Source organism: Oryx dammah, unplaced genomic scaffold (assembly GCF_014754425.2).
Source record: "Oryx dammah isolate SB20612 unplaced genomic scaffold, SCBI_Odam_1.1 HiC_scaffold_7, whole genome shotgun sequence".
NCBI lineage: Eukaryota > Metazoa > Chordata > Mammalia > Artiodactyla > Bovidae > Oryx > Oryx dammah.
This window is the reverse complement of record NW_024070191.1, coordinates 37924503-37952285: the sequence shown is the minus strand read 5'-3', so window position 1 is coordinate 37952285 and position 27783 is coordinate 37924503. Positions and strand designations below refer to the sequence as shown.

Below are 27783 nucleotides of genomic sequence, written 5' to 3'. Positions count from 1 at the left end.
GTGGCTACTGGTCTGTGGCTCACACCTTGAGGAGCACTGATTTAAGCAAAAGCATTTACAGCAGCCCAGGGGTCATCCTACGATAACAGCACGGCCCTGACTAGTGTCCAAGAAGACTTGAGCCCCGCTGCCGGCCCCATTTCTAATCCAAGGCAGGTCGCGGTTTGCAGGACTGACTCAGCTGAGTATCCAACTTCAAACCAAGCTTCGCTTTGCTGTGATTGAAAATCATACTAAACTATTTCTTCTTAACATCTTTGGGTGTCTTCTGTTTCCCATTCAGTTCTGCTCGAAGTATTTCCTGGAAGCACAATTGCTTTGTCTTGTTGACACGTTTCTCTTCCCAGCTGACCCTTTGTGCATTCTGTTATTATAATCGACCAAAATTTCAACAAGTTGTTATTAGTCAAGAGTAGAAGTCAGTCCCAATAGTTTAGAAAAGAGAGCTGAGGCAGTAAATCATAAAAAATATGTACAGTGAAAGAGATAAATAACCAGATACCAAAATGGCTAGATGAGCAAGAAAGAACCTAGAGGGGGAAAAAAAATGTTGATTTGCCAGACATTCTTTGGAAATAGGGAGAATTTTTTGGCAGCTGTGGGACTTACAGTCAAACCTTAAGGTATGTTTTTATTTTGCTAAGACTTTTCCTTCCTTGGTTGATTGAAGGAGTTCACACAACTCCCAGAGGCACGTAATGTTCACAAGAGGAGCTTGTGTACTGGAAAGCCTGTCTAACCAGGTGCTTTGAAATACATATGAAAGAGCTAAAAGTTTAGCGTCATAATGAAACCTGGCATCAGGCTGGAAGACTTGTGAAGTTAATAAATCATTCAAAAATCAGGACACGGTCCTTTCACTGTACATGACGTTCAGTAATTTAAGTCATGCTCACAGAGAACTGCTGAGAACCTCCTCTGTGCAAAAACGATTCTGTCATTCCTGGAATGTGGCCACAACCTCACGGTCCAGAAGGAGGGAGACCCAGAGGAGTGGGACGGAGCCCCATGGAGGAAAGGGGAGCTCTGTCCTGAGGGTTCCTGTGGGATGCACCTCTTACGACGTGGCTCCTAAATCTAGTCGTAGGTGTGGACGTTTGAAAGTCTACAGAGAGAAGCCTTCAAGAAAGTGTGTGAGGAAAAGCTGACAACACATACCTTAGTCATGGTGGAGAGGGAAAGGGCGGGAAAACATACAGCCACCTTCATTCAGGAAAGTTTAGGACAAGAGGGTAAGTTACTCAGCCAAGACAGAAGTACGTGTCAAAAAATACCTTTTGATTCCACCTATAGGAGGTAACTTGGAGACGGGAATGGCAACCTACTCCAGTATGCTTGCCTGGAGAATCCCATGGACAGAGGAGCCTGGCGGGCTACAGTCCTCGGGGTCGCAAAGAGTCGGATACGACTGAAGCGACTTAGCACACAGCACGCATACAAGATACCTAGAACAGTCAAATTCATCGAGTCAGAAAGTACACTGGTAGATGCTGGGGCCAAGCGTCAGGGGATGGGGAATGGAGTGGGAAGTTAGTATTTAGTGGGGACAGAGTTTCTGTTGAGGAAGATGAAAAATTCAGGTGATGGATGATAGAGATACGCAACCATGTGAGTATCCTTAGCACCCCTGTAGAGCTCAGTGTGATGAAAATAGTATGTTTTATATTATGTGACTTTTACCACAATAAAAAACATTAAGAAAAATTTAAAAAGAAGTACATGTGAAAGAACCTGTCTGATCAGTTCAGCTCTGTAATGAAATAAGTTGTTCATCTTGCATCAGTTAGATTCACTTACTTTACAACTGACCCAATATTCTCCCCCTGAGGGAAACAAATGAAGTTCCTTCTGTGGGATCGGAGGGAGGGTGTGGTGAGGACTGACTGGCTTTGTCTCAGGGAGGTTGTTGGGTGATTGTCCCTGGGCTGGGAGGAAGTTAACCAGTTCTGAGTCTTACCATGAGCCAGGAGTGGAGCTAAGAGAAATGTTCAAGTAGGTATGCACACATGCATAGTGTCATGTCCTGCTGGACAGATGACGGACTATTAATCCCATTTAGTCACTCGTGTGTGTGTGTGTATGTGGGCTCCCTTGTGTCTGACTCTTTGCGACCCCATAAACTATAGCCCACCTGGCTCCTCTGTCCATGCAATCTCAGACAAGAATACTGGAGTGGGTTGCCATTTCCTTCTCCAGGAGATCTTCTTGACCCAGGGATCAAACCCTTGTCTCCTGCACTGGTGGGTGGATTCTTTACCACTGAGCCCCCTGGGAGTCCTCATTTAGTCATAGTAAACCGTATACTTGAATGGCACATGAGAAAGAGGACTACTTCCTTTTTGGAAATAACATCTCAAACTACCTTATTTTAACACAAAAAGTTTGGTTTGAGGGAGCATGAGGCTGTCTTGGGAGAATATGCTCTTTTACTAAAACACACCAAGTTTGGAAAAAAAAACACCCCGAAAAGGACTTATTACAAAAGTGATGGTGGGATTTTAAGGGTTTACTTGAGAAGAAGCACATGAGCACTTACGGGATTCCTTCTGTGAGCTTTTACACCAATTATCTCACCCGACGCTTCTGACTACTTAGCAATACATAGTAAAATTTTTTAACCTAAAATTTTAAATCTTTTTCGACATACACAAAGTTGTAAAGGCAGAACACAGAGTTTCTGTGTAGCATCGCCCAGTACCCCTCTTGCTCACATCTGACGTCAGTTTCTTTGTCACAGTTACAACTACGGGCGCGTCGCTGTCAACCACATTCCAGACTTTATTTGGGTGCTGCCTGTTCGGGATCCAGCTTACCTTTCACCGTCCTGCCTCCTCTTCTCCGATCTGGGGCAATATCTCAGTCCTTCCTTGCTTTTCATGACCTTGACAGTTTTGAGGATTACGATGAGCTATATCATCGGGTGAAAATCATACAGAGTAAAGTAAATCAGAGAGAGAAAAGTCTCATATATTAGCACGTATATGTGGAGTCTAGAAAAATAATACAGACGAACCTGTTTGCAGGGCAGGAATAAAGACACAGACATAGAGAACAGACTTGTGGGCACGTGACGGGAAACTGGAAGGGAGCCGAACTGAGAGAGGAGCGCTGATATATATACACTGCCGTGTGTGAAACAGCTAGTGGGGCCGTGCTGTAGAGCACGGGCTCCGCTCGGTGCTCTGTGATGGCCTAGAGGGGTGGCATGGGCGGTGGGAGGCTCGAGAGAGGGGATACAGGTGCATTCATGGCTGATTCACCTTGTTGTACGGCAGAAGGCAGCACAACATCGTAAAGCAATTACCGCCAATTAAAAAAAATTTAAATACAACGACTGTAACATTTTCATCAAAGATGGGAATTCCAGCTGGAAAGAAGCATCATTATGGTGGAGAGGAAATGACAAGGTAGTTGTTCCTGCCCGAAACTGTTTTTGTGGAATATGTTGTCATGGGAGAATGAATGTCTAGTTTTCCATAATTTCCTATGACACTTTGCAGGAATGGGTCCCCAGGACAGACTGGGAGCAGATATTAGGGACATTTCCCAAGAATCTGAGTTTTTTTTTTTTTTTTAACAAAAATGTATTGGAGTATAGTTGACTTACAATCTTGTGTTAGTTTCAGGTGTACAGCAAAGTGAATCAGTTATACATGAAGTGAAAGTCGCTCAGTCATGTCTGACTCTTGCAATCCCATGGACTGTAGCCCGCCAGGCTCCTCTGTCCTTGGAATTCTCCAGGCCAGAATACTGGAGTGGGTAGCCTTTCCCTTCTCCAGGGGATCTTCCCAACCCAGGGATCGAACCCAGGTCTCCCTCATTGCAGGCGGAGTCTTTACCGTCTGAGCCCCCAGTTACATTCGTGCATCAGCACCTATTCTTTTTTAGAGCCTTTCCCTTGTGCATTGTTGCAGAGCACTCACCCGAGTCCCCTGTGCTGCACCGTAGGTTTATTGGTATCTGCTTTGTGCACAGTAGTGTGTACGTGCCGATCCCAATCTCCCACTTGTCCTTCCCCACTTTTCCCTTGGTTAACCGTAACTGTGTTTTCTGCATCTGTGTCTCTATTTCGGTTTTAAGTTTGCAGACGAATGCTGGGGCCTTCCTGATGAAGTGGCATGGAGACCTTTTGTTAGGTTGTTCTGTTAGTTTGTTTTCACTACAAAAGGGATGAATAATTTTTGCTGAGAATTTGGAAAATACAGAAAAGCAAACAAACCTCCCAGAGCTCTTCTAGTCGGTAGTGAATACTGTTCATTTCAGTGTGTGATACGCTGCTTCTTTATCAATGCATATAGGCTGCAAACTTTTGCAGGATAACATGCTGAAATGCCTTCCAAAGTCTATTTTTAGACCATGGAGTCTTTAGCAGAAGAGAAAGGGTTCAGTAGCTCCCATCTGGCAGCTGAAGAATCCCAAGGAGCCACGGATTACTTATAAAGGTCTTCAAATCCACGTTTATCAAACGTTGTCTGTAGACTGAACAACTTACTATGTCACACACACACACACATTCAACCTTTGGGTAAACATACAAGTATGCTCTTCATTGAGATTAATACATGCAAATGCATTCAAAAGATCTACCGAATTTAGAGTAGCTTGCTGCCATTAGTTACTTTTTTCAGTCAATGAATATTAAATAAGTTCAGCTCTTTAATGGAAGGTCCACAGATGTGCTGATGTTCCAGAGGGCTCTCATGCTTATAAAGGTGAAAACAAAAATGTGATGAGGAGATGAGTGACTGGCAGAATCCTTGCTGTTTCTACCACATCAAGCTTCAGCCCACGTTGGTCACATGTGTCCAGAACACCTCTTTTGCTTTTGGTTTTACAGTTTAGCTCCTTTCATAAAAAGTGAGCAGATCACATTGCTGGGTGGTCCTTCTTCCAACTCTGGATTAACAACCTTCAACTGGCGTAACTAAATCCAGAAAATGAAAGACTTGATTATCAAAGCAAAAATATTACGTCAATATGCTAGTATTTGTAAAGATGGAGAGGGTGAATTTTACCTTTTTACCCCATGGTGACCCCAAGAGTCCTATAGCTGAACCCCAACCTTTTCTACTTGCTTGAAACTTTTTCTTTAAAATTTAGTCTCTTAGTAAAATCTGTCTTATTGGAAGAGAACAAAGCAGTAACTTGGAAAATATTTAAAAGAGGTTTCTTATTTGCCATTCTAAAGAAAAAACTATTTCACACTTCATTACTTTTCTTGCCCCAAAGTTGAATCTTACTTAAAGTCATATGGTTGCTGATGAAAGACGATTTCTTGGCTTTTCCGTAAGGAGGATGTGTTCACAGATAGCCCTTCCCAGCCAGTTATTTTAGCTTGTTTTAGTTTGCTTTGGTTCAGTCTGTTACTTTGGGGTGGAAATTGGCTCCCAGGTGAAAGATCAAACCCTTCTCTTCCATGCCAGGAAATTCTAATTTAAAGCCCAGTTTTTGAGCTTAGTAAAAGTCTTCTCTTTCTCCCTTACACACCCTGATTAGCTTTCTCTTTGTAAGTGACTTGACTTACTATTCCCATCCCTCCCTGTGCCTGATGGAGCTTGCTAACAGTTTAGTATCTCATTCTGATAATTTCTCTCCATCCCATCTACTTTTATCCTGTGTGTTATTCACTACTTTGATCACAGGAGCAGTGAGGGTGGTTTAGGGAAGGATGGACGTTTCCTATTAGGATGCCCAACTCCAAGGAGAAGACATTTCATCACTTTCCCTTTCCATGATGAGACCCAGGGAGGCAGAATGTGGAGACATAGGAGCATGTTTCCCAGAATAACTAACAGGACTTAGTTTTGATGCCCATCCCCTCCTTCCTATTTGCTAGAAGCACATGGTGGGCCGTAGAAGGCACTGTTCCTCGAGTGATGATTCTGAAGGTGGGAATTCTTGTTCACTCTGCCACTAGATCCTTGGGCCAATTGTTTTTTTGTTTCTCAGCTTCTTAACCTATAAGATGGAGCTGAGGCTATTCCCAGGTCGTTGGGGTCATGGAGCATCACATATGCTGTGAAAATATCAGGAATTATTACCGCATCAAAGACTTTATGAACAAGCTGAAGGCAAAAGCCATTTATTTCTTTTATTTTTGGAGTGGCTTCTGAATTTTTTATTTTACATTGGACTATAGTTGATTAACAATGCTGTGCTAGTTTCAGGCATGACACAGAATGGTTCAGTTATACATAAACATGTATAACTGAATTTTCAAATTCTTTCCCCACTTAGGTTATTATAGAATATTGAGCAGAGTTCTCTGTGTCATACAGTAGGTGCTTGGTGGTTATCTACAGTAGTGTGTATATGTCAATCCCAAACTTCCAATTTATCCCTCCCCTCCATCTTTCCCCTTTGGTAACCATAAGATTGTTTTCTAAAGCTGTGAGTCTGTCTCTGTTTGGTAAATAAGGTCATTTTTATTTTTTTTTTAGATTCACGTATAAGCATATCATGTGCTTATATCATGTGATATAAGCATATCACATGATATTTGTCTTTCTCTGTCTGACAGTTCACTTAGCATGATCATCTCCATGCCCATCCACGTTGCTGCACATGGTATTATCTCATCCCTTTTTATGGGTGAGTAATACTCCAGTGTTCTTGCCTGGAGAATCCCAGGGACGGGGGAGCCTGGTGGGCTGCCGTCTGTGGGGTCGCCCAGAGTCGGACACGCCTGGAGCAACTTAGCAGCAGCAGCAGCAATACTCCATGGTCTACGTGAACCACGTCACCTTTGTCCAATTCATCATGGAGGTTTCGGTCACTTCTATGTCTCGGCTATAGTGAAGAGTGCTGCAGTGAACACTGGGCTGCAAGGAGCCTTTCGCACCGTAGTTTTCTCTGGATATACCCCTAGGGGTGGGATTGCTGAATCGTATGGTAGCCCTGTTCTTAGTTTTTTATTCGTTTCTTTATTGTAGAAGGAGATCATGAGTCCAGGTATGGATTCCCGGTCCTGCTGGCTAACTCTGCTACCTGGGGCAAGTTATTTGACCTCTTTGCATCTCAGTTTCTCGAAGCATAAAACGGAGATTATCCTATTAACTGTTTTAGGGGAGCGGAAAGCAACAGTCTCCATAAAGAGTTCAGTGTGGTATTGGGAGAGCAGCAAGCCACCCATGAGGTGAAGTGAGCTGAGGGTGCTGTGTGGGAGGTGGGCCAGCGTAACTCGCTGCTCGGAAGTTTCACTCGCCCCGGCTCACAGCACTTGGGAGCCCACTTCTAGCCTCAGCATCTGTCGATGTTTCCATGTGAAATAAACCTTAGCGACCATTCCTGAATTGTCCAGACAAAGGTCTGTTGTAGTGCTGAGCCATCATTTTGTACAAATATCAAGTAAAGAAAAAAAAAATCAGTGTTCACAGATTGCCTTCATTTCTTCCTAGAAATCGTAAGTTTTTTTTAAAAAAACAGAACATGAAGTGTCTAAAACCGAGCTTGTACCTTCTTTCATTTCTCTTGGGCTAAGGTTTTCATTTCAAGCAGTACCCGCAGCGCTGTTTCTTTAGATGTACCCTGTGTGAGACGAAAGACCACCGACGTGGAAGCGGGAATTGGTGGACTTTGTAGATGGGGAGAAAGACTTGGCCCTGGAGCTGAGCCACAAGGCAATGAAAATGCCCTTCTGTTAAGGTTTTGCCCGCTTCCGGGGGTGGTTTTGAGGGGCAGGCTTAGGAAACGGGATCGCCCCATGAGGCGGGGTGGCTGCCCAGACCTGCTCGTGAGCGTGAGCCTGTTTTGTACCCACTGCCGGGCTGGATGGCACTCAGCAGAGAAGAACCCGGGGGTCCCGGCGCCCTGGTGATGGGGAGACGCCGGACGCAGTGCCCTCTCTGTCCTTCCCAGCTTGTGCCGCCCCGGCTGCTCTTCCTTCTGTGGCGTCGCCGGCCCTGTGAGGCCCCGGTCACTGTCTCCCTGAGAATGTCCCCATCCCTGCTTCAGTCCTGGGACAACGTCCTTCTCAGCCTTCCCAGTGAAGAGTCACCCGGCCTGGTCCTCCCCTTGGCCCCTCCTGACTGCTTATTAGAGAGGGTACACGCCAGTACAATCCAGGATGGATTCAGAGTAGTTCATATTGGCTCCAGTCTTGAGGTCCCATGACCTGCCTTGAGATCCTTGGAAACACCCTTGGATTTTCCCAGCAGAAAGAACAAGAATCCTCCTCTCCCCATGCTCTAGTTTGGATGTGTGTTTTCTGTGTCTTGCATGGGATGCCTTCCTTATGCACTGCTTACCTACCTGATTTCAGATGTGAAGTCTGTACGAGATCTGCTAGCTCTAAGTGCGTTTTCTAAATGCAGCCGCTTGACTTGGTGAGGGACACTTACCCTTCTCCACTTTGCTGTTTTGAATTCCTTGTTTATGGGTTATACACTGCATTAGAAAGCTAGACAGGCTGCAAGAGACACCATCTCGTCTCCTGGCCTAGTGTAGATGGGGTGTGTGTGTGTGCGCGTGCGAGCATACTCAGTCACTTCAGTCATATCCAACTCTTTGTGACCCTATGGATGTAGCCCGCCAGGCTCCTCTGTCCATAACAAGTTATAATAAATGACAAACCAAAAGATCTGCTGATGAGAAGGTTTTGAACTAAGTTTACTCCGTGATTTGAGAGAGAGTCATTTAACCCACTTGAATTTTTTAGAGCGAGCATACTCTGCATTTTACAGAAGGTATGTTGAGTTAGACTTTGGATTAATGGTACAACGCCATCAGAAATTTGGCTGTGAGGTTTACCATCTCCCAAGGTTAACAGAGATTTCTCTGTGTCTGTGGGAAAACTATGTCCAATTCAGCAGGTTAATTACTCACATGTGGTCAATATATTTTGTCATGCTGTCACAGGACAAGAGCAAACAAACTAACAGATGAATGGAAACTATTAAGATGAAATTAAATGGACTAAAATAAAATGTAAGCTCTTGACTAGTGTAGCCAGATGAACAGAAGAAAAGTAAAATATGGGATTATGCAAATTGCAGCACTTGGCTTCTATTTCTGTTTTCTCATAAGAAAGAATGAAGGATGCTTTTTAAAATTTCCAAATGAATCACATATTTTAAAACAAGCTTTCTCAGAGAATAAAAGCGCTCTATCAGTTACCTCAGAAATTATTGCTGTGAAAGTCTAGGTTCACTGTGGAAGCAATGCCATTTTCTTTCTTACCCGCAACACCTCCCACAGAGTTTGACATTCAGATGATGTATGTAAATAAATATTTTTAGATAAGTAAGTGGATTTATAAATACATACCAGACCTCACAACCTGCAAGTCCCACGAGTACTTCAAACTGAGCATTTATAAATATGAGCTCAAGTCCGCCCCTTTCTTGTCTGCTCCTTCCATATTTTCTTTCTCACTGAAGAGTCACCAGGTCTGACCCGAGTGTCAGCATGGCCTAAGGTCTCTTCCTTGGCCCTCCTGACTGTTTCTCCAATAGCATGTGCTTAAATATAATATCGAGTGTATTCAAAGTACTTTATATCAAGTGTTTTGTTGATGTTCCATGACTTGACTAGAAATAGCTGGAAATACCCTCAGGTACCTACCATAAAGCAGAAAGGACAGGAATCCTTCTCTTTAATGGCGTTTCATGGGTATTTTCCATGCACTTCTCTCCAGGGCTCTTCCCTGACTTTTATTGCAGATAAGTAGATGTCTGTATAGGTTGGTAGGTACTGTTTGGGTAATTTCTTTTTTTTTTTTTTTTTTTAATAAATGGAGACTTGCAGATATAGTGTGGGTGCAAAGCTAGTGATGCTCACCGTCAGGTCTGCAGTGCGAAGCTGTGGTCCAGAACTTGCAGCTGAACTACCCGCCACCTCCCCGGCACTCCAGAGAGAGACGGCTAGGGGCATGGAAGCAATTAGTCCTCCACTTTTCTGTTTGCCCAGAATATTCCAAGCCAGGTGAAGAAGTGAGTGTTGCTTCCATATTTGCCAAGCAGAAATAAAACTAGAGGTTTAGTAACAGTGTGTATAAAAGTGAGGTTAATTGGAATGACTGGGTTTTTCTCACATTGTTGAATAAATATGTATATATGTTTGTGTGTGTGTGTGTGTATATATATATATATTTGTACACAAACACATGTACCAAGATTGACAAACTTGTGTCAATGAATAAAAATGTACAAAGCGTGCAGAAAAGTTATTTTAATTTTTCTGCATGTAAATTCAAAAATATAATTTAAAAGAGTGATGTAAAATGTTTTCACGGTTGTTTCCTAGAGAAGACTTAACCCTTAATCACAGATGTTTCCCACCCGATTTGTGCGGTGAACATGTCACTTCTATTATGATATAACAGTGGTGGCTGGCAGAACCAGATGTGACAACCCTGTGTCTGTTCTCCGTCTGTTTCATTTTGAAATTGTGCACGGCCGTGAACATGGGGCTGGAAGCCCGGTTTTGGAGGGTGGGGTTCTAGACTTCATGGCAGGCACTGCCCTCGATAGACACGGTTGCCGTTCAGAATCACAGAATAAAGTCAGAGCCCAGTGAGGTGTCAGAGCTGGACTAGGAATACCACCAGTTTGGGAGTCAGGGAACAGGGCTGCTCACCCTCGTTCCATCCCTGATTAGGCATAGAGCTGAGTCGTCAGTCTCCTCGCCTGCAACATGGACCACATCCCCTTTACTCACAGGGATGTTGAACAATCCAAGAAAGTAACGTGCAGGAAGTACTTTGAAAGCCGCATGGGGCTGTACAAAAATAAAGCATTAATCATACAAGGAGGCCATGTTTTCCTCCGGGGAAGTGGGAACGTGTGTGGGTTGTTAGGGAAAATATTTACCCACCCGGGCCATGTGCTGTAGAGACTGCGTTCCCCTTGTCGTCCACACGGGGGCGAAGCTGAGGGAGGCCCTGCCAGGCCAGCGGGCACCCAGCTGTCTTGGAGGTCGCCCTGCCCAGGGCAAGTGCCTCCACCTCCCCTGGAGGGACTGGCAGTCTTGTGTGTGCAGAGGGGTAGCTTGTGTGAGTCAAAGTAGATTGACCAGTTGGTTGAGGGACCCTGGGAGAACGCATGGGCAAACACCATGGATCTTTGACGGCTATTCAGGGTGTTATCAAGACCATAGTTCTATAACTTCAAAGAAACACACTGTACCCATGAAACACATTCTCGTTGTTAGCCAGTACATATGAAAGCTCCAGAGAGGCCCTCCTGATGAAACTCAGACCATCCTGAGACGCATTGGGGTTGCTGGCTAGTGCTGGCAGCTGAGGAATCAGACTTTGCCCCTGGGATCCTGGGGACCCTCATGCTAATGACAAGGGTGACGCGGGTTCCTGACTCTTCCCCTGGAAGAAGGGTTGGGAAAGCACCACCATTGGAGGATGTAAAATTATAGATTTCTAGAACCAGAGATCAAAGTGACTTTGGAGGTCATCAAATACCCAGATTACATTCTGCTGAAGCTCGGCATGAAAGTTAAGAGGAAAGAAGAGCTTTCTGGGAGGAAGGGTACTTAATTTCTTAAATTCTAACTATGAGAAAAAAAAGTATATATTTTCTGATCTCCCGTTAGAAACTAAGTAAAAGCTAGAATTCCTCTTCCATAAATATTTGGGTGGACTTTCTGTTGACAACATGTCTGCTGGCTTATAACAAGTCCAGATAGATTTGATGAGAAAGGACCGTAATGAGTATGGGATAGCATGGGATTCTTTGCCATGGGCAGCCGGAACACGGACAACCAGAGCCCTTCATTGACATATTCATTCAGTTATTCATTCAGCCATCAAAGATTTGAACACGAAGGCACAAAGCCCTCAAGGATGGACATTCTGTGATATTGTAGGTATTTGTAGGAGAGCTGACAGCAGGTGATGGCCTTCTTGCAATCACAGCAGCCAGAGTGATTTTTCTAATGTATAAATCAGATCATCTTGCTTCTCTGCTTACAATCCTCCAGTGGCTTATCATGCTTAAATAAACTCCAGCCCCCACCACGTTCTTTGAGGACCTCCCTAAACATTTCTCCACCATTCTGCCCTGCCCATGTGTCTTCAGCCACACTGGACTTCTCACTGTTCCTCAAAGAAGCTGAGGGTGTCTCAGGGTCTTGGCACATGCTGTTCCTTCTGCCTGGAACACTGTTCCCCCCACTAGCTTTATAAATCATTTCTCTGCTCAAAAGATACCTCCTTGGGTAGGCTTCTGCCAACCAAGCACCATCACACCCCAGGACACTTCTTTTATTCTGCTTTATTATTTTATGGAAGAAAGGTCAAATATGCTTAGATAGCCCATTTTTTTTTTCATGGAAAGGGATTTTATTTCAAATATAGCAATGTGTACATGTCAGTCCCAAACTCCTAATCTCTCCCTTTCCCCACTCTTCACCACTGGTAACCACGAGTTTGTTCTCTAAGTCTGTGAGTCTGTTTCTTCTTTTTTTTTTTAGAAGAAAATATATTTTGTTTTATTTATTTATTTATTTTTACTTTATTTTACTTTACAATTCTGTATTGGTTTTGCCATACATTGACATGAATCCACCACGGGTGTACATGCATTCCCAAACATGAACCCCCTTCCACCTCCCTCCCCATAACATCTCTCTGGGTCATCCCCGTGTACCAGCCCCAAGCATGCTATATCCTGTATCGGACATAGACTGGCAATTCCATTCTTACATGATATTATACATGTTTCAATGCCATTCTCCCAAATCATCACACCCTCTCCCTCTCCCTCTGAGTCCAAAAGTCCGTTATACACATCTGTGTCTTTTTTGCTGTCCTGCATACAGGGTCATCATTGCCATCTTTCTAAATTCCATATATATGTGTTAGTATACTGTATTGGTGTTTTTCTTTCTGACTTACTTCACTCTGTATAATCGGCTCCAGTTTCATCCATCTCATCAGAACTGATTCAAATGTATTCTTTTTAATGGCTGAGTAATACTCCATTGTGTATATGTACCACAGCTTTCTTATCCATTCATCTGCTGATGGACATCTAGGTTGCTTCCATGTCCTGGCTATTATAAACAGTGCTGCGATGAACACTGGGGTACACGTGTCTCTTTCAATTCTGGTTTCCTTGGTGTGTATGCCCAGCAGTGGGATTGCTGGGTCATAAGGCAGTTCTATTTGCAACTTTTTAAGGAATCTCCACACTGTTCTCCATAGTGGCTGTACTAGTTTGCATTCCCACCAGCAGTGTAGGAGGGTTCCCTTCTCTCCACACCCTCTCCAGCATTTATTGCTTGCAGATTTTTGGATCGCAGACATTCTGACTGGTGTGAAGTGGTACCTCATTGTGGTTTTGATTTGCATTTCTCTAATAATGAGTGATGTTGAGCATCTTTTCATGTGTTTGTTAGCCATCCGTATGTCTTCTTTGGAGAAATGTCTCTTCTTTGTAAGTAAGTTCATTTGTATCGTTTTTAAAGATTCTGCACATCAGTGATGTCATATAGTGTTTATCTTTCTCTGTCTCATTTACTTCACTTGGAATAAGCATCACCTCCTGGTTCTTGACATGTCAAGTTTTTTTCTTCTTCAGTTCAGTTCAGTCGCTCAGTCGTGTCCGACTCTTTGCGACCCCGTGAATTGCAGCACGCCAGGCCTCCCTGTCCATCACCAACTCCCAGAGTTCACTCAGACTCACGTCCATCGAGTCAGTGATGCCATCCAGCCATCTCATCCTGGGTCGTCCCCTTCTCCTCCTGCCCCCAATCCCTCCCAGCATCAGGGTCTTTTCCAATGAGTCAACTCTTTGCATGAGGTGGCCAAAGTACTGGAGTTTCAGCTTTTTTTTTTCTTCTTATACATATCCAAAGGTATTAATAAATTGTGATTATTGTCCCAGAGTTTCAAGAGCAGTCTCAGTAAAGATATTCACAGAGGGAGAAAAAAATGGCATGCACACATGCTCTTTTTATTAAAGTTTCTGTGTTTAGGAATCCTACTAAATTGCATTTTGACATATGCATCTCCTTAATCTCTTTAGGGATTGGCTATTTATTTTACAAATGAAGTTCTGATGATATTTCTTCTGGACGAGGTCTAATGCCACTGGCAGAGACTGTAAATTTCCCAATGAGCTTGAGAACTAGGACTTTACAATTTATCCGTTTGCTGGAGGGTTATCCCAGAAATGTCACACATAGGGTACTTCTGTAGTTTCCTGAAGCTTCACTGTCACCCCAGCTCACAAATGTGCAGTTTCTACTCTGCAAGCCAGAGTTGTTCAAGCAATTGATGTTTTTTACACCTTCAAAAAGAATCCTACTGAAAGCCCGTGGGCAATATGCAAACGTTGTTTGGGCTTCGCGTTTGGCAGAGGAAACTAGAGCCGGCTTCTCTCTCTTGGTCTCCAAGACTTTTCATTTCATTGTGATCAAAAGAATCAAACGATCTTCCAGCCCACAGAGAGAACCTGTTTTGGCATCTCTTAAAGCACAGATTTCCAAATATTTCAGATAGTATCCTAATCCAAAAGAGGACTTTATCTTTCCTGTTTCATTATTAATCATAGAGTTTTCTTTTGGAAACTAAAACCCAAAGGTAACATTAGCTAGAGAAGAGAAAGCCTGTTGTTTTGTTGTTGCCAAAAAGTGTTTTTGTCACTTACATGCTACACCAGATAATTTAAATATTGTGGTCTGGATCAGTTCAGTTCAGTCACTCAGTCGTGTCTAACTCTGCAACCCCATGGACTGCAGCACGCCAGGCCTCCGTGTCCATCACCATCTCCCGGAGCTTGCTCAAACTCATGTCCATCGAGTCAGTGATGCCATCCAACCATCTTATCCTCTGTTGCCCCTTCCCCTCCTGCTTAAAAAAAAAAAAAAGCTTTTAATGGAGTGAGAAAGAAGTAGACAGCAATTGGAGAGTGAGATATTATTATAAAGTTTCTGTTCTCATTGGCATTGTTCTTTTGTGTTTATGGAAGTTATTTTCCACAGGTAACCTGAGATGACAGCAAATTGTGTAAATGAACATAATTATAGGTGTTGATTTTATGGTTAAAAAAGTAATATTGAATATGTAGTTGTAACAGGGAAAGCATTTTAAAAACAAAGGCTGAATTAAACATATTTATGGGAACACACAGGGCTCCCCAGGTGGTGCTAGTGATAAAGAATCCGCCTGCCAATGTGGAGACGCAGGAGACTCTGGTTCGATCCCTGCGTCGGGAAGATCCCCTAGAGGAGGGCATGGCAACCCACTCCGGTGTTCTTGCCTGGAGAATCCCATGGACAGAGGAGCCTGGTGGGCTGCAGTCTGTAGGGTCGCAAAGAGTCTGACACGACTGAAGTGACTCAGCTTGCACGCACACACGATAGGAGCGTGCAGGTAGCACACGAAACCTCCCTTCCTCACAGTCTCATAGGCAAGAATAAGGCTAAGCCCCATTAGTTCTACCCAGCAAGAGATGGTATTCCGTAATGTTGATGGACCCAAGATTCTGAATTGGCAGACTTAGGTCAGTCTGTGCCACGGACTGAAGTGAGTTTTTCTGAGCGCTTGGACTTTCATCTGTGAAAGCGAAGACCGTGGTTCGCACCTCTCTGGGTCGCTCTGAGGGTGGGATAGGATGATGCGATGTGTCCAGAGCATCTGGTCCAAAGGAAGGTCTACATAGCTCTCAGCCACCACAATTACAGTCATCCTTCTCATTGCTAGATGATCATGAATGTCAATCACTGCCTGGTGCGAGAGTAACAACCAGACGGCTGATGAACCTGCTATAAACAAAAGTATTTCTGAAGTGGGCCAAGGCTCTTGAATTGAAAATGTAAACAAAATGATTCGTTTAATAAGCCGGTCGATGCAAGGTGTTTACCAGCCTGAGCAGGGTCTAACTGGACCCACTTTACACCATAGCCAAGCTACACCGCTAACCTGCGGTGAGACTGCAGTGACCAAGTCTCACTCGGGATTTGGCAAGAGCTGGGTTTTGGGTTTTTGGTTTTTTGCCCTGCTGGGTCTTCACAGCTGTGCATGGGCTTTCTCCGTCGTTGCAGACCGCGGGAGCCACGCCTTGTTGCATTGCCCAGGCTTCCCATTGCGGGGGCTCCCCTTGTGGAGCACCAGCTCCAGGGCGGAGGCTTCAGTAGCTGCAACACAGAGGCTCCCACATGGGATCCTAGATCTCCGACCGGGGACTGAACCCGAGACCCCTGCATTGGCAGGCGGTTCCTAGCCCCTGGACCACCAGGGAAGCCCATTGGCAAGAGTTCTGTAGTCACTCCTCCTTCTTTATCCAACACATATATCTCATGCTCATTTCGTTTCTCACCTGCTGCCTAGAATTTAGACCCCTCTGGACACTAACTGTGTCTGGTCATCGCCCCCTTTCCCCCGCAGACTCTCTTTCTCCTTGGCTTTCCCCTCCGCAGGTACACACGCGTGTCACCTGCAGGAGAGGACGTCTTTGGTTGCTGTCTCATCACCCGGTTTACTGCGTGACTACATTTCATTTTGCTTCTGTTCCTGGTGGGAAGAGCTATTTACTTTCCCCCAGGAAGTCCTGTTGTTGAAATGGGAAAATACGCTTCTTGGCCGAGTGCCTCCAGAAAGACCGTCCCCAGCCTGGGGAAAAGCCAGACGCTGCTTTGGTGGGGCGTTGTTTGCTCCCTGGGCCCCTGCAACAACCCCACTCAGGGTGCTCATACCAGGAGCATCGCTGTCCCCCTGGGATGGGTCTACTCCTGTCCATTGCAGTTGCATGTGGTGTCTGCCCACAGAACATCAGCGTCAAAAGATTACTATTTTTCCTCCTTCTATATCAATTGTTTCCTGTTTCACTCTTCCTTTGTGTTTACCCCAAACGATGCCAGATCTCAGGTTACCTGATTGGCACTCTGTGTTTCTCTACACGAGCATTCTGCCCCATGCATTAAAAATGGCAGACTAAAATAATTCCAGCTGCATATATGTATATCAGTTAAACCTGGGCAGGCAATTCCGAGATCTTTTATATTCTAGTCATGCTGAGTTCCAAGACGTGCTGAGAAGTCAGCTGCCTCGTTGGAGAATCGGAAGAGGTTCAGAAAGGTCAAGATCTGGGAGAGGGAAATTCATGAGGTTATGAGGCTTCCCTTGACCCATCCACGAAAGGGACAGCAGGTCAGGTCACACCTATAATAGAGGCATGGCAAACACTGGTTTTTCACATCAGGTGGCCAAAAGTTTTGGAGCTTCAGCATCAGGGCCTCCAGTGAATATTCAGGAATGATTTCCTTTAGAATTGACTGGTTAGATCTCCTCGCAGTCCAAGGGACTCATTGGAAAGATTCCTGGTTGCTTCTACCACCCTGTCCAGCCCAGTGGTTATCAGTTCTTCCGGGCCAAGAGAGGAATCACTCAGGATTCCTTTGGTGCTTCTGCTGCTGTTTAGCCACTAAGTCGTGTCCGATTCTTTTGCAACCCCACGGACTGTAGCCCAGGCTACATGGGACAGACCAGGCTCCTCTGTCCATGGGATTTCCCAGGCAAGAATATTGGAGTGGGTTGCCATTTCCTTCTCCAGGGGATCTTCCCGAACCCAGGGATTGAACCCACATCTCCTGTTTGGCAGGCAGTCTTTTCCACTTCTTATTTTACAGAGCTGGGATGCACACTTTTCCTGAAATACGTGCAGACAGAATTCCTGAGCGATGAACCTCTGTTCTTACCTTCAGGACAGCTTGCCAGACGCATCTCGGCGCTGGCTCTCTGGGCTCTCAGTCGTGGTGAAGCCTGACTGAGGCTGATCCTCTGACTACAGCTTCAACCTCTTGGCGTTTTTCTCAGGCTCCTTCTAGCTGGAGCATCTCATCCCATTTCTGCTGGTGAATCAGCCAGTTTAGACAGTTTGCCTAATTCAGTAGGATTATGGATAAACAATTCCTTTGGAAGCCTCCCTCTTCCCACCCTTTAAAAAATAAAGTTTTGATACATGTATACCTATGGTTGATTCATGCTGAGGTTTAACAGAAAACAACAAATTTCTTAAAGCAATTATCCTTCAATTGAAAAATAAAAAGTAAAGTTCCAGCCCTCTCTGTGAAGCTTTGCATTTTGTGATAGCGACCAAGGAGCCAAAGGTGAAAGCAGATTGCGTGGAACTGGTCAGTAGAGCTGGTTGCCATGGCATCAAGTCAGAGAGTCAATCTACACGGCATTTAAAGGACCAGCCAAGGTCAGAAATTGGGCCTTGGTGGTGGAAAATCTTGATGCCGTCTTGGCCTTGAGCATGACATGAGCTGTGTCTCTGTTTACACTTCTGTGTGTCTTTTCTGACAATTTCCAGTCCTTTGCTCCAGCTTTCTTGCGGACCTTCTGTAAACATATTTAATAGCTCAGAGTGAACTTGATATTCCTGTGGAATTCAGAACCCAGATTTTGCCCTGTCGGCATCAATCCATCCCCCCCCCTCCCCCCGCCACAATGGAATATTTGCAGTGGCTCCAGTGTTCTCTGCAGCCTTCTTGACTTTGCTGGGGTTCATGTGTGTGTGTGTTTGCTTCCTAAAATGCTCTCTCTCCTCAATCTCTGCTTGTCAAAGGGTTTCCCATCTTACTACTGTGTGTCCATGGACAAATGGTTAAACCTCTCTGAACTTTAGTTTCTTTATCCTTAGAAGGAGGATAAGCACTTCAGAATGGTGAAGATAGGCTTGGTAATGCTGCAGTAATAAATGATTCCCAGATCTCAGTGGCTTCAAAGTACAAAAGTTGGGGAGTTGCCTAGCAGTCCAGTTAGTTAGGACTCCAAGCTTTCACTTCCCAGAGTGTGGGTTCAGCCCCTGGTTAATTCTTATTCTTGCTGTGTGTCCAGTGTGTTAGTGAGAGGATCTGCTTTTTCTGAGTTACTTATAGACCCAGGAAGACAGGAGGAGATTAAAAGGGTCCTTAAAACTCAGCTAAGTTCTCTGCTCAGAATTCATCAGCCAAAGTGATCACACAGAGACAGCTAACTTCAAAGGGGGTCAGGAAGTACAGCCCTCCCGCTCTGCCAAGGAGCACTGAAGATTTTCTGAAGCACCGTAGTGATAACCACACCTCCATTAAGTTCAGTTCAGTCGCTCAGTCGTGTTCGACTTTTTGTGACCCCATGAATCGCATCATGCCAGGTCTCCCTGTCCATCACCAACTCCCGGAGTTCACTCAGACTCACGTCCATTGAGTCCGTGATGCCATCCAGCCATCTCATCTTCGGTCTTCCCCTTTTCCTCCTGCCCCCAATCCCTCCCAGCATCAGAGTCTTTTCCAATGAGTCAACTCTTCGCATGAGGTGGCCAAAGTACTGAGCTTCAGCTTTAGCATCATTCCTTCCAAAGAAATCCCAGGGTTGATCTCCTTCAGAATGGACTGGTTGGATCTCCTTGCAGTCCAAGGGACTCTCAAGAGTCTTCTCCAACACCACAGTTCAAAATTATCAATTCTTTGGCGCTCAGCCTTCTTCACAGTCCAACTCTCACATCCATACATGACCACAGGAAAAACCATAGCCTTGACTAGACGGACCTTAGTCGGAAAAGTAATGTTTCTGCTTTTGAATATACTATCTAGGTTGGTCATAACTTTCCTTCCAAGGAGTAAGCGTCTTTTAATTTCATGGCTACAGTCACCATCTGCAGTGATTTTGGAGCCCAAAAAAATAAAGTCTGACACTGTTTCCACTGTTTCCCCATCTATTTCCCATGAAGTGATGGGACCAGATGCCATGATCTTCGTTTTCTGAATGTTGAGCTTTAAGCCGACGTTTTCACTCTCTACTTTCACTTTCATCAAGAGGCTTTTTAGCTCCTCTTCACTTTCTGCCATAAGGGTGGTGTCATCTGCATATCTGAGCTTATTGATATTTCTCCCGGCAATCTTGATTCCAGCTTGTGTTTCTTCCAGTCCAGCTTTTCTCATGATGTACTCTGCATCTAAGTTAAATAAGCAGGGTGACAATATACAGCCTTGACGTACTCCTTTTCCTATTTGGAACCAGTCTGTTGTTCCACGCCCAGTTCTAACTGTTGCTTCCTGACCTGCATACAGATTTCTCAAGAGGCAGGTCAGGTTGTCTGGTATTCCCATCTCTTTCAGAACTTTCCACAGTTTATTGTGATCCACACAGTCAAAGGCTTTGGCATAGTCAATAAAGCAGAAATAGATGTTTTTCTGGAACTCTCTTGCTTTTTCCATGATCCAGCGGATGTTGGCAATTTGATCTCTGGTTCCTCTGCCTTTTCTAAAACAAGCTTGAACATCAGGGAGTTCATGGTTCACGTATTGCTGAAGCCTGGCTTAGAGAATTTTGAGCATTACTTTACTAGCATGTGAGATGAGTGCAATTGTGCGGTAGTTTGAGCATTCTTTGTCATTGCCTTTCTTTGGGATTGGAATGAAAACGGACCTTTTCCAGTCCTGTGGCCACTGCTGAGTTTTCCAAATTTGCTGGCATATTGAGTGCAGCACTTTCACAGCATCATCTTTCAGGATTTGAAACAGCTCCACTGGAATTCCATCACCTCCGCTAGCTTTGTTTGTAGTGATGCTTTCTAAGGCCCACTTGACTTCACATTCCAAGATGCCTGGCTCTAGATTAGTGATCACATCATCATGATTATCTGGGTTGTGAAGATCTTTTTTGTACAGTTCTTCTGTGTATTCTTGCCACGTCTTCGTAATATCTTCTGCTTCTGTTAGGTCCATACCATTTCTGTCCTTTATTGAGCCCATCTTTGCATGAAATGTTCCCTTGGTATGTCTAATTTTCTTGAAGAGATCTCTAGTCTTTCCCATTCTGTTGTTTTCCTCTATTTCTTTGCATTGATCGCTGAAGAAGGCTTTCTTATCTCTTCTTGCTATTCTTTGGAACTCTGCATTCAGATGCTTATATCTTTCCTTTTCTCCTTTGCTTCTCACCTCTCTTCTTTTCACAGCTACACCTCCGTCAAGGCACCTGGTAAATCCGAGGGTCTCGTACAGATGTAGGTGGGGTTGCTACACTCCCTCTTTGCAGGGCCAGCTTCAGCGTGGTGGTGAAAGAGGCAGAGCACACACACAGATGCGTGTGCACACGCACACACACATGCACACACACCCCCACATGTTAAGAGAGAGGGAAGGAGGGAGAGAAAGAAGTGACCTGCAGGGACTCTACACCAGTTCAAATCCCACCTTCACAGATGTGACCTTGGGCAGATTAATCAACATCTCTGGGTCTCGATTTCTTCACCTGGAAAATGGGGGTGCCATTGGCAATTGTAAATCCCTCCAGAGGTATTTGTGCATTTTAAACGTGAGTGATTGTCAGATTATCAGATGTAGTGAAAGATGCCACAGATGTATTTGCTTATTGCATGGATTAGACAACTGGCTTTTTTCTTCTAATAGTAAGATGTGGTAGACTTTATATGTGTGTGTGTGTGTGTGTGTGTGTGTGTGTGTGTGTGTTGTTTGTTTGTTTGGGAAAGTCACTCAGTCATGTCGACTCTTTGTGACCCCATGGACTGTATAATCCATGGAATTCTCCAGGCCAGAATACTGGAGTGGGTAGCGTTTCCCTTCTCCAGGGGATCTTCCCAACCCAGGGATCTAACCCAAGTCTCCCGCGTTGCAGGCAGATTCTTTACCAGCTGAGTCACAAGGGAAGCCCATGTGTGTGTATGTATATATATATATTTCTGCATGTATACATATATATTATATTTCTGTGTGTATATTGGTGCTTGTTTGTGTCTATATTCTTGTTTTTTAAAACAGCTACATGCTATCCTATTTTTTGCCATATCTTAATTGAAGTTCAGTTGCTATAGTAGAATTCAAGGAGACCTTGGTTTCATGAATCCCCATTCACTGAGCTGTTTCCTGCTTTATTCCCCGCAGACATAGGGTCTAAAGGCTGTGTCTGGTGCCATTCAGTGGCAATGATAATTTAGTCCAGTCTCTATGTTATGACCCCTTTATCTGGTGGCAGACATTCTCTTCAGATTGTATTGCCAAAAGTTCCCCCAAGTAGAAAGCATCCTGTTCTTAGATTTAGCCCCACATGGTCACTTGCCCACTAGTGGACTCATCTGTGGTGTAGGAGTCATCTGAACTCCACCCCTTATCTCACCAGCTGAGCACCACTCTGGGCCCCTTCGCTGCCCACCTCCTGCAAGCTTGGACCTAATCTGGCTGCTGTAATGTTTGCTGAGTGATGAACTGATCTGGGCGCTGTAACATTTGCTGAGTGATGTGCCTGTGACTTCTTGGTGTTCCCTATTCCTTAGGGTCCCTTCTGCTGCTTCTTTTAAAGTTCAGTTTGAAGCCCAGTCTCGTTATCCTAGTCCCGCTCGGCTCATGCACAGCCTTTCTGTCTCTTGCAACTTCCACCTCCTCAGCTTGGATGTGTTCCATAGCTACTATTGTACATACCAATATCACAACCAAGAGTGAATCTTTAGCTCAGAAAAAAAAAAGAATCAACTGCACATCCCAGGCAGGATGATCGCTTGTCAAGCTTTCAGGGGAGAAGACTGGGAACGGGACTCTGCAAACAAGAGGTTTATTAAGAAGCAGTACACTTGGGATCAGCATTTGTGGATGGGACGGGGTGGACTGGTGAGAGGAAGTTACCCTGTGACGCAGAGCCTTGAGATGACCTTAGCCCACCCCGAGGCCACTCAGAGCTGTCCCAGAATGGTCCAGTGTGGCCAGGACTTTCTCCCTTTCCCTGGTCAGTCACTGGATGTAGGTTCTTCCTGGGAGGCAAAGTGATTCTGCTTTGGAGATAGTCCCTGAAAGGGGCTCTCCCCTTCAGCATCACAGGATCTGGAACAAGCCCTTCCTATTACATAAGCTCTTCCTTGCAGGGCCCTGTGGGTGGCACATCGCAGGGTCGGCTCCAGAGCAGGACAGGACACTGGGAACCAGGGTCCAGTCCCTTGCCATCACATGAGCTCAGAGTGAAGAGGACATGCCTGGCCATTCCAGCTTCCCGCCCTCTCCTGCAGCCTACCTGTGTGAATGACGGTGGGTTAGAGATACTCCTGTGTTTTGTTTTCCTTTCGTTCTTCTTTCGGGTTTTCATACAGTTCTTCCTTGTGTCTGGTTTTGTTGTCCTCGGCATACTCTTTGCAGAATACTTGCTTTTTGTTGCTATGATGATCAGTGCATCTTCCGCACTATAACCGCTCTCAATGTGGTCTTTGCATCCCTTTCCCTCTACTTCTAAGGGAATAAGATGAGTCCAAACATGAGCTTGTTTAATAAAACTTAGGCTACTCTGTGTGACATCCTTTCCCTTTCCTTTGAAGAAGTTGCTGCCGAAGTGAGCTTCCCCCCCGCCTCTCTGCTTCTATCCCAACAGCTCATTTGCATCTAGCCCCCTCAATATTGCCTGGCAGCAAGGGGCACAGGAATAGCTCAGAGTATCGGAACCCACAGAAGAGCAGCCGCCGCCTCCCCCCTGTACGCTCGCAAGCTGAGCTGCAAACAAGTGGCAGGATTGATTCATTTGAATTTCATCTCCCTTCATTTCCTCCACCTTCCTTCTGGTGCTGGCAATAATGAGCAGTGAAAATGACCCGGGACCCAGGAGGCGGATGAAAGAGAGAGAGAGAACCCTGGGGTTGGAAGAATCCAGAGTCTGACTCATCAGACATTAGCCTGCGGCTCCTCCACCTCCCGCAGCAGCAGCAGCAGCAGCAGCAGCATTGCCGGTGGCCACAGGGCAGAGCCTCCAAACAAGGAGACGTCCCCACGGTGGCCTCAGGGAACACTGTCTGTGAGCGCTTCCTTTGTTGACATTATAAACATGCCTCTCTAAAGCTTTCACCTTGGTCATCTCAGAAAAAGGCTCAGGAACCTCACGTGCACCTGGGAAGACTTACCATGGAAGTTTTATGATAAATTAAGAGAAAAGAGACCTTTATGAATATGTCCACAGCCAGACACCCAGGCAACTACCCTTCTCAGGTCAGCAGATAACAGATGTGCTCCCCTGTGGAGGATAACAGACATACATTTCATGTATTTTTTTTTTTTTGAAGCATAGTAGATTTACAATGTGTTAATTTCTGCTGTATAGCAAAGTGATTCAGTTATTCTTTTCCATTATGATTTATCATAAGATATTGCATGTAGTTCTCTGTGCTATATAGTAGGACCTTGTTGTTTATCCATTCTCTCTAACAGCTAACATGTGCTAACCCCAACCTCCCACTCCATGCCTCCTCCAACTCCCTTCCCCCTTGGCAACCACCAGTGTGTTCTGGGCCCTTGATTCTGTTTCTGGCCCACAGATAGGTTCCTTTGTGTCCTATTTTAGAGTCTGCATATAAGTGATATGATATGATGTTGTCTTTCTCTGTCTGACTTACTTCACTTAATATGATCATCTCTAGGTTCATCCATGTTGCTGCAAATGGCATTATTTCATTCTTTTCTTCTTATTTCGTTCTTTTTGATGGCTAATTAGTATTCCACCATATACACATACCACATATCCTATATCCGTTCTTCTGCCGATGGACATTTAGGTCGTTTCCGTAGACACATCTTGCAAATAAAGGGCCACAGAGGTAAGCGTGCTTGCTGGTTCTTTGTTGAGATGGAAAGTCCAGCCTCATCAGGGCATATTTGCCTGTACCAAAAGAGAATAATGACCTTTTCCAAACCACCCTCATCATCCCTGCTTAGAGCAGACTTTTAACCACTCTCTCCAGTTCTGCCTACAGAAAGGCAAGCACGGTCCCAATCATAGATAGCTGTTAATCAGTCAGAACAGACCTCCCTGGATGCCCAAAGAGATAAGAGTCTACTACCTGGATGATAGAAGAGTCAGCTCTTCATGTGGTCAAGGCCTCAGCTTCCCCATCAAGAGATGACTGCCATCTGTTTCCTCCACTGAAGAGAACTCGGTGTTGGAGTGCTGCCAGGACAGCCTCGCCTCCAGAGAGCTCCCTGCAGCTAAGCACCAGGAGGCCTTGTAGACTCATAGACGCTCCCTCTCCCTAAGGGTCGATGATGAGCTGAGACAGAAGACAGGCAAAGAGAGAGATGCTGCACAGTTAGAGTGAAAAGCCCACTTGGTACAGATTCACTTGTGGCGTTTAGTCCCTAAGTCATGTCTGACTCTTTTGGGACCTCTTGGACCATAGCCTGCCAGGCTCCTCTGCCTGCGGGATTTTCAAGGCAAGAATATACTGGAGTGGGTTGCCATTTCCTTCTCCAAGGGATCTGCCTGACCCAGGGGTCAAACCCAAATCTCCTGCATTGGCAGGTGGATTCTTTACCACCAAGCCACCAGAGAGGCCCCTCTCTGCTTCTAAAAGTGAAGTGAAGTTTCTCAGTCATGTCCGATTCTTTTCGACCCCATGGACTGTAGCCTGACAGGCTCCATCCGTGGAATTTTCCAGGCGAGGATACTGGAGTGGGTTCCCCATTAATATTTTACCTTCACGTTTTGACTATGTGTTTCTGAAACTCATAGGCCAGGCCAACGTCACTGTCTTGATGACACAGCATCTGAGAGACTGGGACCCATCTCCGCATGTTAAACACGGTGAGCCCATCTGGCATGCTGGGGCATCAGCCTACTGATCCTGCCGGATGCTGGTGTTCTTGAACTGGACGCTGCCTTCCTCACTTTCTCAATGTGGAAGGCTACCCGCATTGATTTGGGTCCTGGCTGCGTGAGAAGCAGGTCACCATTAGTGGTGCTCTCTCTTCCTTGATTTCTCGGCTACCATCTGGATGAAAGAGAGGGGGCACGCCTGCACCCTGTCAGGCTCTTTGGTTCTTGAGAAACGTCTGCTTTGTTTTTAGCTATTCAGCCCTTCATTGAGCAAGCAGGTCCTGAGCACCTCCTGGGTCCCTGACCCTGAGTCAGCCCTGGGGCTGCTCACGACCACCCTGTCCACCCCTCCTACCTGTTACTTTAGGAACTGCTGAGGTGCAAAGAAGTGTGTGGGATGCAGGGTCATGGGGGGGGTGGGAATGGAGAGAATGATGCCCTCATGCTTAAGTCAAGTGTCACTACAGCAGGAAGTCGGGAGGCCAGCCCAGACCCAACGTCTCTCCTGTTCTCACATCCTCAGACAAAGCAAAACGCCAAGGTGTCGTAAAAACGACATACCTTCTCCTGACCAGTCATTACTGGAGCTGATTGTATATGAGACTTGCTTTAATACATAGGCAACTTGGTCACAGGTGCAAGGGGCAGCAGACGATGAGATGGTTAGATAGCATCATCAACTCAATAGACATGAGTTTGAGCAAACACTGGGAGATGGTGAAGGACAGAGGGGTCTGGTGTGCTGCAGTCCATGGGGTCACAAAGAGTCGCACACGACTGAGTGACTGAACAAGAACAACAATTTGGTGACAGCTTCTGAAACTGTCCAATGGGCAATCAAGCCGATGACTGCTTCTTAATATTCTGCTGATTTACATTTTAAAAACTGTGCGAGCCTTCAGAGGAGACGGAAATGGGAATTTGTTATCTTTTTCTGGGAGTGGCTCTCTCCTCTGCCTGACTTTCTTATCTTCCACCTGGACCGATTCTTACCTTTCTTACTTATCTTACCTGGCTGGTTTCTTCCCCAAGATAGAGTACATGCTGGGATGGAGAATACACATTCGGTTCTATTTCAATTGGCATTTGACGTCTGAGCGAGGTGTTGAGGAAGTCTTACCGCATCCTGCAGACAATTAAGTGAGTTTGGAAAGTTTTATTTGGTTGGTTGTTGACAAAAGCTAAGTCCCTGGATAGCTGTTAATTTTTCCGGGTGATTCCCAGAGGCAAGTCAAGCCAACACAGGGCCCCGCAATTCCCCGTGGAGCTGCTGTGAACTCCGTAGTATGGAAACTCAGTTCTGGTTTCCTTTTTTTGTTTTGTTGAGTTTCTTTACGTAAAAGGAAGTTTGGGTGGAAGAAGCCTACGTTTCACTGCAAAGATAAAGGACTCGGGTGGAGAACAAGAAGCGGTGAGAACAGCTCTAGGCTAGACCCAAGCCATCAATCTAAAAGCACGGCCTCCGTTCACCCAAGGGCATAATTTCGTGAACAGGAGACTGCCTGTCTGAGGATCCTTTGGCTTGAATTAAATTGTCATCAGTAGTATTCAAGCAAGCTTTCTGTGTGACTCTATAATTCTGCAGATACTGTTTTTCCACCTTATCTTCTTCTCTAAGGAAGACTTAAGTCTGGTTTGTTTTTTTAAAATGTATATTAGCATATTTGTTTATTAGCATACTTAATTAGTGCATATTAGCATGCTAGCATATTTATTTATTCTTTTTTAAATGGGAGTGTAGTGTCACTTACAATGCTGTGTCAGTTTCAGACGCACAGCAAAGTGATTCAGCTATTCATACACATGTATCCATTCTTTTTCAGATACCTTTCCCATATAGGTTATTACAGCGTATTGAGCAGTGTTCCCTGTACTATACAGTAGAGGACATAGCTTTTTGAGAAGCATGTATCACAGGATAAAATCAGTGAGGAAAAGTTTGATCTTACCTGATCCCGCATGTGGTCACCGAGAAGATGGAATTTGACAGTGTATGTTAGGGTCCTTAGTGGGATGAAGAATCAGCCTGAAATTGAAGGCAAACCATATGAGGGTTCAGGGTAATTTATCCACTGCTTGTTTGCTCTTCGCAGGTTGGAGGGGTGGCATTTCTACTCGGTTTGTCACACAGGCATTCTGGAAAGGAAAAATTGTCAGATTCTAGAAGGAAGGATCATTTGAATGCAAGTGAAATCAGGGTCCAGATGTCAGCCTCCGGTTATCAGCCTGGATTACTCGGTGACACTTTGTGTGAAGTCACAGGTCTG

At 45.1% G+C, this 27783-nt stretch overlaps 1 protein-coding gene across 3 annotated transcripts in view; it reads left to right on the top strand.

Annotated features, from left to right (window-relative positions):
- LRRC3B (leucine rich repeat containing 3B) overlaps nucleotides 1-27783 on the top strand; it is a 94681-nt gene that overhangs the window by 51601 nt on the left and 15297 nt on the right. The window contains exons 1-2 of one of the 3 annotated variants that reach the window (XM_040243290.1): nucleotides 21723-22971; nucleotides 23309-23916. The exons of 1 other annotated variant lie outside the window; for it this stretch is intronic. The gene's annotated coding sequence lies outside the window, so the exon portion shown is untranslated. Of the gene's footprint in view, nucleotides 1-21722; nucleotides 22972-23308; nucleotides 23917-27783 lie in introns of those variants that run through there. One more of the 3 variants, XM_040243292.1, reaches the window with a different exon arrangement.